Genomic DNA, 10,160 nt, shown 5'->3' with positions numbered 1-10,160 from the left:
AGCTAATAGACCATCAACAAGCAGTTCTGATGCACTATGCTGGCCCATTCAGGATGAGCACTGTATACTCTGACTCTATTGCCCCTTATCAGATTAAAGCTGTTAAACCTAAGGCGGACCCCTGGCTAAATGACACCACAGGGGCCCTTAGGCAACACTGCAGACAAGCTGAACAAAGATGGAAAGACAATCTACATGTGACACTGGGTGTATTAAGGGACAGTCTATCCACATACCAGAATGCTGTGAAGGTGGTGAAGATGCAGCATCTCTCTTCTGTCATAGCTAGCAATTGCCACGAACCTAGATTGTTATTTAATACTATTAACTCCGTCATAAATCCATGCACCTCTGCTCCAACAGATGTGTCAATTAGTACATGTGAGAAATGTCTTGGTTATTTTATTGACAAAGTAGCATCTATCTGGGAAATTACCAGTGCTAATTTTAAGGTCTTTTTATCTGCTTCTCCTACACACTCAGCTGTGTTTGAGGAATTTAAGCCTGTGTTGAGGTTGTACAACACATGAAACCTGCCAACTGTCCCTTAGACGTTGTCCCCGCCAGAATCGTGAAGGAGGTTTTTAATAGCACCATTGGGGCGAGTCTTCTCACTCTTTTTAAGTAAATTGCTAAGCCTGTACTTTGTTACTTTTACTTGAGTAAAGAAGTTAAATCAGTACTTCTACTTTTACCAGAGTATTTGTTAACACAATTATCTGTACTTCTACTTGAGTATGGCCAGTGAGTACTTTTGCCATCTCTGATGGTCATTGGTATGCAGGTCACTTGATGTAATACAAGCAAATACATAAGGCCCCACCCAACAGTTTTGTGATAAATGGCGTGCAACTGTATGTCAATGATCAAGCTTGTTGCTGTGACCAAGAAACCACCAGCAAAATGACTGATACATCATCAGTTCCGGAATTTTCTTGGATGCCAAATATTTGAATTCAAAGTCAGAATCCAAGTGACATGTAAGAACAGTACAATGCACGTCCAGCTTCTACATTTCCGCATGAGTCAGCTTCCCCAATTTCTGAGAAACAGGAAAATAGCCTGATAAGCATACATGTGCAGCTCAACCTCAAAAAGCCATAAAACAAATGCTTGTGGCTTAAAGATCGAGCTCCCGCTCATTGAATATCGAAGAGGCGCAGTCTCTGTGGCGCAATAGGTCAGCGCAGTCGGCTGTTAACCGAAAGGATGGTGGTTCAAGTCCACCCAGGGACGTTTGTAGCTGACAAAGAAGCCAAAGAAGAAGAAGACCTGTTATTGTTTTTAGGGAGCAGATTTACAGCTATACACTTTGTGGCTCACACAGTGGCTAACCTTTGTTAACATCAAAGATGCTATTTGAACCTCCAGAAACCTGCTGGTAAGAAAGCCCATGCAGACCCCCCCCATGGATGTGATCAGGACGGCTGCAGTATCTAAGTAGTATGTGTTTTATGATTGTACTTTTGTTTTTGAATGGTACATGAACATATTTTAAAGAGTGGTTTTATATGCTGCGAATTTTTTTAAACTGTTTTGATCACTTGAGGTATTTCCGTGTAGTCTTTGGTCTTTGACAGTTACCTTGCAATCTAAAACTGTAAATCCTATTGTCTCTGGAACAATAGTTGGCAGTTGGAGGAGTAATGGCTCTTTACAGTGAATATGCAAAAGAAGATGTTCCCAAGTTCAGCCCAGGTAAATGCTCAGCCCATATTCACACAGACCTAAACCTACTCACTTAATGCTGGTTACAATATTCTAATAATCAACAATGCCAGCGAAAAATGAAAAAGTGTGATAATTTTTTTAAATAAAGTATTAGTAGTTTTTAATAAAGTATTGGCTTTTTACTTGCAAAGTTTTTTTTCCATAACATTAACAAGCATACACAGCAAATTTCTGGTGTTGAATAATATGGAGTTAGACAAAAAAAGTGTTTAGTGTTAGATTTTTGAGTTTATTCCCTAAATTTGACTACAGGTTGTGTAAAGGGATACTCTTTGATGGTGTTATATTTCGGAGTTCATTCGTTGGGTGTTAAGGAGCGTGATTCAACTACGGTACTGGTGTTTATTCATAACACTAACGTCACAGCTCTGAAGCTGCCGCGCCGGACAGTCTTCACTTGGATTTCGTTGTGATACAGGTAAGGTAAATGTACCATCTTACTTCTCAAACTATATTATGTTAGGCTGTAAATAACTCTCTTGTAAATGTACTGTCTTAATATACCGCCTTTCTTTAGTTTTAACGACTAGCTTTTCAGTCAGTTTAACACATGAGTATGTTGCACGTAAAAACTTGCTAGCTAACTAGCTGTGAGTATCCCAAACTTGTCAAACGTGCTGACTATAACTTCAAGGTTTGTCGCATTTTACTCGTAACTTAGCTAGCTCCTGCATGAAATTAACGCCAACATTATTCTAATCATTACTACGGTTCTAGCTAGTTCTATCAATTTACAGAACCTGCATTGTTTCTTTTAGATTACTGTTACACGGTAGACGACGCCACGCTAACGGACCTGTCCTACACTGAAGCAATGACTTGACCTAGCGTTAGCTGGCTACTCTGAAGGAATAGAACAGGTAAAGCCTCATAAATTGTCCTACAATTCTGGTTAAAACAACAGCCTCGCCAGCAACGTGTCTCCTGAGTTGGGGTGCCTATTTTTTAACTATATAGCTAAATAGCGGGGACATGGCCGTCTCAGTTGGTAAACTTACAGTTTAGCTAGGTAACCAGGATTTCATATTAGGCTAACTAATACAATTGGGCTGACACAATACTTTAAGGATAAATATGATGCTATACAATTTATACCGTAAAGGCCGTTACACACCGGGGGCGTGGCAAACAATAAAAGTTAATACAAGTATTGGATGTTGGTGCAAGCTGCCACATCAGTGGCACGTTTCTAAAGAGAAAGAGAAAGCTGTAGGACAGTTAAAGAAATGAAGTAAAGCAACAAAGCCTTTGGGATTGTGTCACTCTTCCCCTTTTTGAAAACCCATACTCAAAAAGGGATATGTGAGTTTGCATAGTAGCCATACTGTAAACTAATGTTGGCAGTTACATTTTGGTTTCTTGATCTTTTGTGTATACAGCATATATACACTACATTCATCACAAACTTGTTATTGTCTGCTCTTCAACCAGAAATTCTCTTTTATTTTCAGGAACATTTCTATGACATGCAGAGCAACAAAGGCTTTCTTGAGTGATGTATAAAAACTGTGCAGCGTCAATCTAAAACCCCATCTGCATCTCGTAGCAGAGTGGAGCTGAAAGGAGGTCCCACATCGGCAAGAACGTCTAGATCCACAGATGACCAGCAAACAGGAGATGAATGTATGGAGGTCATGTCTCTTCTTCACTACATTACTGACCATGACTTAGTCCAGAAGATTTCAGTAAGTTTAGTAATGTTGTCAAAAACTTTGAACTGCTACAAAAAAGAGCATTACTGCATTACTTCTTTCTTTCTCTTAATACATTGGAACAACACATTAACATTGCTTTTGACTATAAAAGGAAAAACTAAATTTGATTTCAGCTGGACATACAGTTTGACAATCCTGTCTGACATTATCACCTACATCTTATACGCTGTGTCATGTTGTTGCAGCTCTTCATTGAAGCTCTGTGATAGTTTGAATCTGAAATATTCAAACTTTAGACCCGATTCAATAGCTGCACTATTCTTTTAAGTGGAAATATTCACCATAACCAGCACGAGATAGAAGTGTGAAGAATGTATTCTGAAGTAAATTGTGTTACCCTGTCTGCAGAGTGGGACAGCAACATGGCATCTCTTCTTGTATTGCACCATCTGCTAACTCCTCAACCAGAAGCAGCCCAAAAAGATCAGCGTTGGAGAGGCTACTGATCATATGGTTACATTTCACAAGGTTTGTCTAATCATAGGATTCAATTTCAATTTTGAGGTCAACACTGTATTTTTTAAACTAATGGCTTATATGAAGATGTTTTTCTTTGTGTTTCAGTCTTGCCACAGCCTTGAAGAACACCTCATGACTATTAAAGGAAACCCCCAGCCGTATCTGCTGGCCACAGGGACTTTGGCACAGGTTTTCAGCTTCTACATAGTTGTGGATAGAAAACTTCTTCCATATCAGTCTTCTACATCCCTGGGCGCATTTGATGAGCTCCCACTTTGTTTTCAGTGTGCAATATGATGATGCTCTGTTGAACTTGTACAGATTCCTGCAGACTACTCTGTACGACATTGATATAGGGACAACAGAAGAAACTCTCAAGAGTCAAAGAGTTAAGAGCAAAGCTCTTAAACAAGCACTAATTTGCTAAAGCAGCAAACATGTTCAGATGTGTCCTTCGTGCTTCATCGTCTGATACAGCTTTACTTCTGTTCACCTCAAACTAATTCATGCAATGTATCAAAAAGGATGTTGTTTGCAATTTTCAAGTTATTCTGGATTTAGAGGACATCTTATTAAGATACATGATCCTACTGACAACACATATGTACCTCAACTGTGACACTCAGCTGTACAATCATTCTCATTGCTTAATGATGAAACACCCTCTACTTCATTGCAATGCCAAAATGTTGAAGCAGGAGGAGTGTCAACTCACAGCAAAGTGTGCCTCCATCATAGCCAAACTTTTGGGAAGTAGTATACCCAATACTGTAGTTCTTTCAACCTCACACACTGGGTAAATTGTGGACTTGAATATCATGTTGGCTTTTGGTTTGCACAAGCACTGATGAAAACATGCCAGCTTTCATTAAATTAACCTCTTCAATTTTCACAATGGGAAAGTTGTTTTTGTTTTGGTTGAACATGAAACTTGTTTCCATGACCATTTTCATGCTTTCAAAATAAGTGAAAACATCCCTAGGAAGATTTTGGTTCTAGAAAGGGATAGAATAAAGCATTTCCAATAATTTGATGCCCAAATGTCCTATTGGCATGATTCACATTTGTATGTTTTTTTAGAAAGTTGTATTGTTTAAGTGAATGTTTGCTGAAAAAATATTTACACTGTCAGTAAAAGCACTTTTAGTCAAAATATAAATTGTTACACAAGTATTCTTGTAGCATGGATTGTTAAACACTGTATGGATTTGTCAATACAAATAAATATTTGTAGTAATGTAATAATGCGGTGTATTGTTTTTTGTTTTATGTAGTTTTTTCACCTAAAACCTTTTTATTTTATGTCAACTCTATAAGTGTTAAATAAAACATACTTTAAGTGTTGAATGTTAACACTATTAAGGAGTTCACATCAAAATTGACTCAAGGTTAGAGTTTTATTTTACTCTATATGGGATTAGTGTTTAACTCCCACAATAGTTCAGTTTTAACTCCTGAAAAGGGTTAAAAGATCAACTCCTACAAAATAGTTACTTTAACTCTGCCCTAGAGTTTATTTGATGGTCTCACATGTACACTCAAATTGAGTTGATTTGAACTCCCAGAGAGTTTATTCCAAAGGCTCAAATTTGCTGTGTACCGTTAGTTACGGTCCCTGTGTCTTTCAGGAAGTGCAGGTAGGGTGGCTGAGTGGTCTAAGGCGCTGGATTAAGGCTCCACTCTCCACTCTCTAGAGGCGTGGGTTCAAATCCCACCACTGCCATTTGCATATATTACATAGCTGGAAGGCAACCAATGTGGTCTCTTACAGCTGTGTCATTTGGCCTGAACTGGGTGAAGTAACTAGAATCATCCATCAATCACCTTGCTGAGATTGTTCCTTGTTAACCTGTGGTTCAACGATTGGTGAAACTTTCCTTGCCAGCACTTTGGAGTAGAAAATCAACAAATGATTGTGATAATTAATTGTGATCTCCATATTGATCAAAGTAATTGTCGTTATCATTTTGGCCATAATAATGCAGCTCAAAGAGATTTTATCAAACCAGGTTGGGCAAGTAACCTTTCTGTTGACTTCTTGTAAAAAAAAAGCAATTAACACAACTCAAAGAAAGCTACTGTGATGGCTGGGAATCTAACCCAGGTCAACTGCTTGGAAGGCAGCTATGCTCACCACTATACCACCATCACTGGGCAATGCATTTTTCACTTCAAATCTTGTAATACATCTGGGCATTGAGACTGAAAGTGTGCTCTATCACTGAGCTACAGCCCCTGATGAGTCAGAAATTCCCTCCAGGGGGTCCTGTGTTTCCACATTCACAAGAATGGGAAGTGCATGAGTATGAGCTAACTCCCTTCGATAGCTCAGTTGGTAGAGCGGAGGACTGTAGACACACAAAGCTGAAATCCTTAGGTCGCTGGTTCAAATCCGGCTCGAAGGATCTTGTTTTTCCAAAGTTTCCTTTCGGGGATCAATAAAGTATTTCTGATTCTGATGTAGAGATGGACAGACGACCCAAAAGAATAATATTTCTTGCCGGGACATAACAAGAAACAAAAAAAAGAGTTGCGGTAGACAGAGTTAAGCCCTGACAAAATAGAGAACTACAGACAAAAGTTGTGGAATAGTGCCAAGTGTGACCAGAAGAATTGAAAAAAACAACCATTTACTTTAAGGTTTGTACTATAAAGTACAAAAGTGGATGTGGCCTATATGCTGGAATAGCGCCACCTATCGAATGATGTGCCAAATTTTAAACTTGGCCATTCCTCGTTAGTATAATGGACAGTATCTCCGCCTGTCACAATACTACAAGGACTCAAGGAAGTCCCGGAGAACGCGTTGGACTACTCATGAGGGGAAAGTGGCCCTTGGCTCAGCCTGTGTTCAGCGTGGGAGAAGAACTCTTGATCCTAAAAGGGAATATTGTCAAGCGATGGAAAGAGCACAACTCCTGGACATGAACAACACGTCTCAAGGCGCAGCAGTGTGTCAAGTCTGGGCACCTTAGAATTCCTTTATTGTCTTTGCAGATAATGTGGTTCTGTTGGCTTTATCAGGCAGTGATCTACAGCGCCCACTGGGGTGACTCATGAGGGGAAAGCGGGCCTTGGCTCAGGCTGTGTTCAGCATGGCTAAGACCCTAAATCAGGCTTCCAGTACCTATGGGATAATACAATATTGTTCACGAAGGCACAACTGAGATTTTTTATAACGTGATGTGTCATTGTTTGCTACCAACACTAAGGATGCCTTTCATTGTCGGCAGGATTTGGACCTTCGTGGGGAGACCCCAATGGATTTCTAGTCCAGTGCCTTAAACACTCGACCACGACAACTCAAAAGTGGTGATAAACCAACTGCTTGGAAGTAGCTATGCTCACTACTACACCACCATCACTAGACAATGTGATATTCACTGCAAATCTTGCAACCCATCTGGGCATTGAGACTGATTTTTGCATTAATTAACATAAATGCAAGGAGGTCACGACATCCCACAACACTGTGCTATACAAATTTGCCAGTTAATTTAACCAGTTAATTTAAAGCATTTATTGTTAGAAAGACATTCTTTAATATAGCAAATAATGTATTCAACATCTCTCTTTAGCCTCTGTCTCCCTGCTGGTCTTTGGCTTTGCCGTCCTTGGTGACCGCCTCCGTTAGTCCCTGTTAAAAGAACGTTAACACAACAACAGGGCTGCCAACTTTTCCAAAAACCTTGGAGTGAGATTTGGGGGGGGCAACCCATATTTTGCCGCGTACAAAGCAATTTCTTTTGGTCTTTATCCTTTAGGGTTTAAATTGGGATTTGGGAGCGCTCTTGAACCCACTCACAGTCTCTGAAAGCACAACTAGTCGATCACGAGTGGCTCAACAGGTAAAAACATAGATAAACTCCTCTTTCATAAATTTGACCGACCGGGCTGACACTTCAGCGTGAGAAATCAGGGGTGTGGCGTGTGCGCGTGTGAAACCAGTCAAATGCGTGTGTCTCACGGCCAATGCGTGAGAGTTGGCAGCCCTGAGGTTTAGGTTCACGTCAGGAAACTCATCCTCTGTAATGAAATTTAACTGATTTAAAATGGAAATTAAAACTCTGTTTCAAAATTTCTGTATGTCACAAGATTGTGGTTGGTACAGAAACACCATAGAAAATTACACAGTAGAAAGCTAAAGTTTAATTTGAGTAAAATAAATATTAACACAACAAAAGTACCATCTTGACGGGTTATCCCCATGTCCAAAGCCAACACCATGGGCTTGTCAGGCCCGGACCTCCGCTTCTCAGAAAGCTCTTTTATGATGGCTGCTCTCTTTGCCTGCTTCACGATCGGTTCTCGTTCCTATTAAAAAACAAATTATATCAAAGATGCAAGCACCGTTGGGGTTACTGGGGGACGCCGCTCCTCGCAACCGTGCATTTGCATGGCCCTCAGACACTGAAAAATGGCACCAATGAAAAGAAAAATCTCCCCGTCGGGGAATCGAACCCCGATCTTCCGCGTGACAGGCGGAGATACTGTCCATTATACTAACGAGGAATGCCCAAGCTTAATATTTGGCACATCAAGAAATAGGTGGCCCTATTCCAAGATTCAGACCACAGTCAATGCATGTAGAAATATTTAGGTTTACTACATATTTGCTATCATTCAAATCCATGACAAAGCATCTGTGACTGAATCTAGTTTAAAATCTCTATTTTGTAGCATTTTGAACATTCGCAGTAAAATAAAAATGGTGCATTTTCCCACAAATATGCAAAATAAATGCGTTTCGTCAGTTTCTGTAGTGTAGTGGTTATCACGTTCGCCTAACACGCGAAAGGTCCCCTGTTCGAAACAGGGCGGAAACACATTTCTTTCTTTGTATCGACTTCGCACAATCAAACTCTGCGAAGTTAAACTCTCAATGACCTTCACGGAAAAATCTCCCTGACGTGAAATCGTGGCCAGGCCTGCCGAAGTTTCCCCACTGCAGTAGTCATCACATTCGGAGATTCAGGAATATCCGGTCTAAAATTAATGCAGAAAAACTAGTCCACGTATTTGTTATGTTTATTTTTACATATAGGACATACAGATAGAAACTGTTTTACACAACAGAAATGTGAATGACAGATTTTCCAGCCCCTGAAGTTCAACAGCAGAGCAGAGTGGCGCAGCGGAAGCGTGCTGGGCCCATAACCCAGAGGTCGATGGATCGAAACCATCCTCTGCTAATTCCTATTAAGTCTATTTCTAGTCTGTTGATGTTTAACAAAGCATCTGTGTCTGAAATGAAATGTCTCCACCTGCTGAAGAGTAAACTTAACGGCATGTCAAGTTTATTTCATCCATAAAAATGGAAACTACTCAGACCTGCTGTAACACCCATAAAAAGGACCCAAAGGCCAATGCCACGGGTCCCCTGGACCCGAAGGACAATGTAAAAGAAAGTTGATGTGTATATGCATTAATCTAAAAGAAAGTCGATGTGTATATGCATTAGTAAGTAGACCTTGTGGCGCAACAGCAAAAATATCAGAAAACATATTGATATTCCAGTATTCATAATCAATATTGCAATATCACATTTTGTCAATATCGTGCAGCCCTAGTGTGTGTGTGTGTGTGTGTGTGTGTGTGTGTGTCTGTGTGTCTGTGTGTGTATATGTGTGCGGGAGTGGGACTGCTAAATGTCAGGGCTGGGAGGAGATGGATGCAGACAACGTGGTAGTACAGTGTGTGTGTGTGTGTGTGTGTGTTGTGTGTGTGTGTGGTGTGTGTGGTGCTTGTGTTGTGTGTGAGAGAGAGACAAATATAAAAAGCTTCAAGTAGACTCTAATAATATAATCATATTGTTTCTTCTACTTATTAAATTATCTGACTTTACTGCCACTATCTGTTTCTGCTTCTCTACCATATTTATAGTGTGTGATTTGCATAATACCAATCATAGCCTACATCACATAAAAAACTACCTCTGTCCCTGTTCTGTTTTTAAAGACACAACAATTAGGTTTTTCAATCAGATTGACAGTCAAACTGGAAATGTCCCTGTGTTTCTCCATTTTCAGGGATTATGTTCCCAGTTTTGATCTCAGACGTCTGGTTGACTTTATATCATATCAGATATTCTATTACTGTTCTGTATCATAGCTACATGTATGACCTTTGCAACAAAAGAACGTGGAAATCAGTTCTGTATTCAGTGAGGTATGATGTATTAAATGCGCTGACACCTCATTGCACCTGCCAAACCGCTCCACTGAGTGGAGCTGGTGACCAATCCAGATGGCGGCC

General features: G+C 40.1%; 5 non-coding genes across 5 annotated transcripts; 4 read left to right on the top strand and 1 right to left on the bottom strand.

Moving 5' to 3' along the window:
* The first annotated feature begins 1,162 nt into the window (after window positions 1-1,162).
* Window positions 1,163-1,236, top strand: trnan-guu (transfer RNA asparagine (anticodon GUU)). The gene has a single exon. It is a non-coding gene; the product is annotated as a tRNA-Asn (tRNA).
* Window positions 1,237-6,222: 4,986 nt separating this feature from the next.
* On the top strand, window positions 6,223-6,310 carry trnay-gua (transfer RNA tyrosine (anticodon GUA)). Its single transcript is given in 2 exon segments — window positions 6,223-6,259; window positions 6,275-6,310. It is a non-coding gene; the product is annotated as a tRNA-Tyr (tRNA).
* Window positions 6,311-8,345: 2,035 nt separating this feature from the next.
* On the bottom strand, window positions 8,346-8,417 carry trnad-guc (transfer RNA aspartic acid (anticodon GUC)). The gene has a single exon. It is a non-coding gene; the product is annotated as a tRNA-Asp (tRNA).
* Window positions 8,418-8,658: 241 nt separating this feature from the next.
* trnav-aac (transfer RNA valine (anticodon AAC)) lies at window positions 8,659-8,731 on the top strand. The gene has a single exon. It is a non-coding gene; the product is annotated as a tRNA-Val (tRNA).
* Window positions 8,732-9,025: 294 nt separating this feature from the next.
* trnam-cau (transfer RNA methionine (anticodon CAU)) lies at window positions 9,026-9,097 on the top strand. The gene has a single exon. It is a non-coding gene; the product is annotated as a tRNA-Met (tRNA).
* Window positions 9,098-10,160: the final 1,063 nt, after the last annotated feature.

This window comes from Etheostoma spectabile, unplaced genomic scaffold (genome assembly GCF_008692095.1).
Source record: "Etheostoma spectabile isolate EspeVRDwgs_2016 unplaced genomic scaffold, UIUC_Espe_1.0 scaffold00018643, whole genome shotgun sequence".
Classification (NCBI taxonomy): domain Eukaryota; kingdom Metazoa; phylum Chordata; class Actinopteri; order Perciformes; family Percidae; genus Etheostoma; species Etheostoma spectabile.
This window is presented reverse-complemented; position numbering and strand designations above follow the sequence as displayed.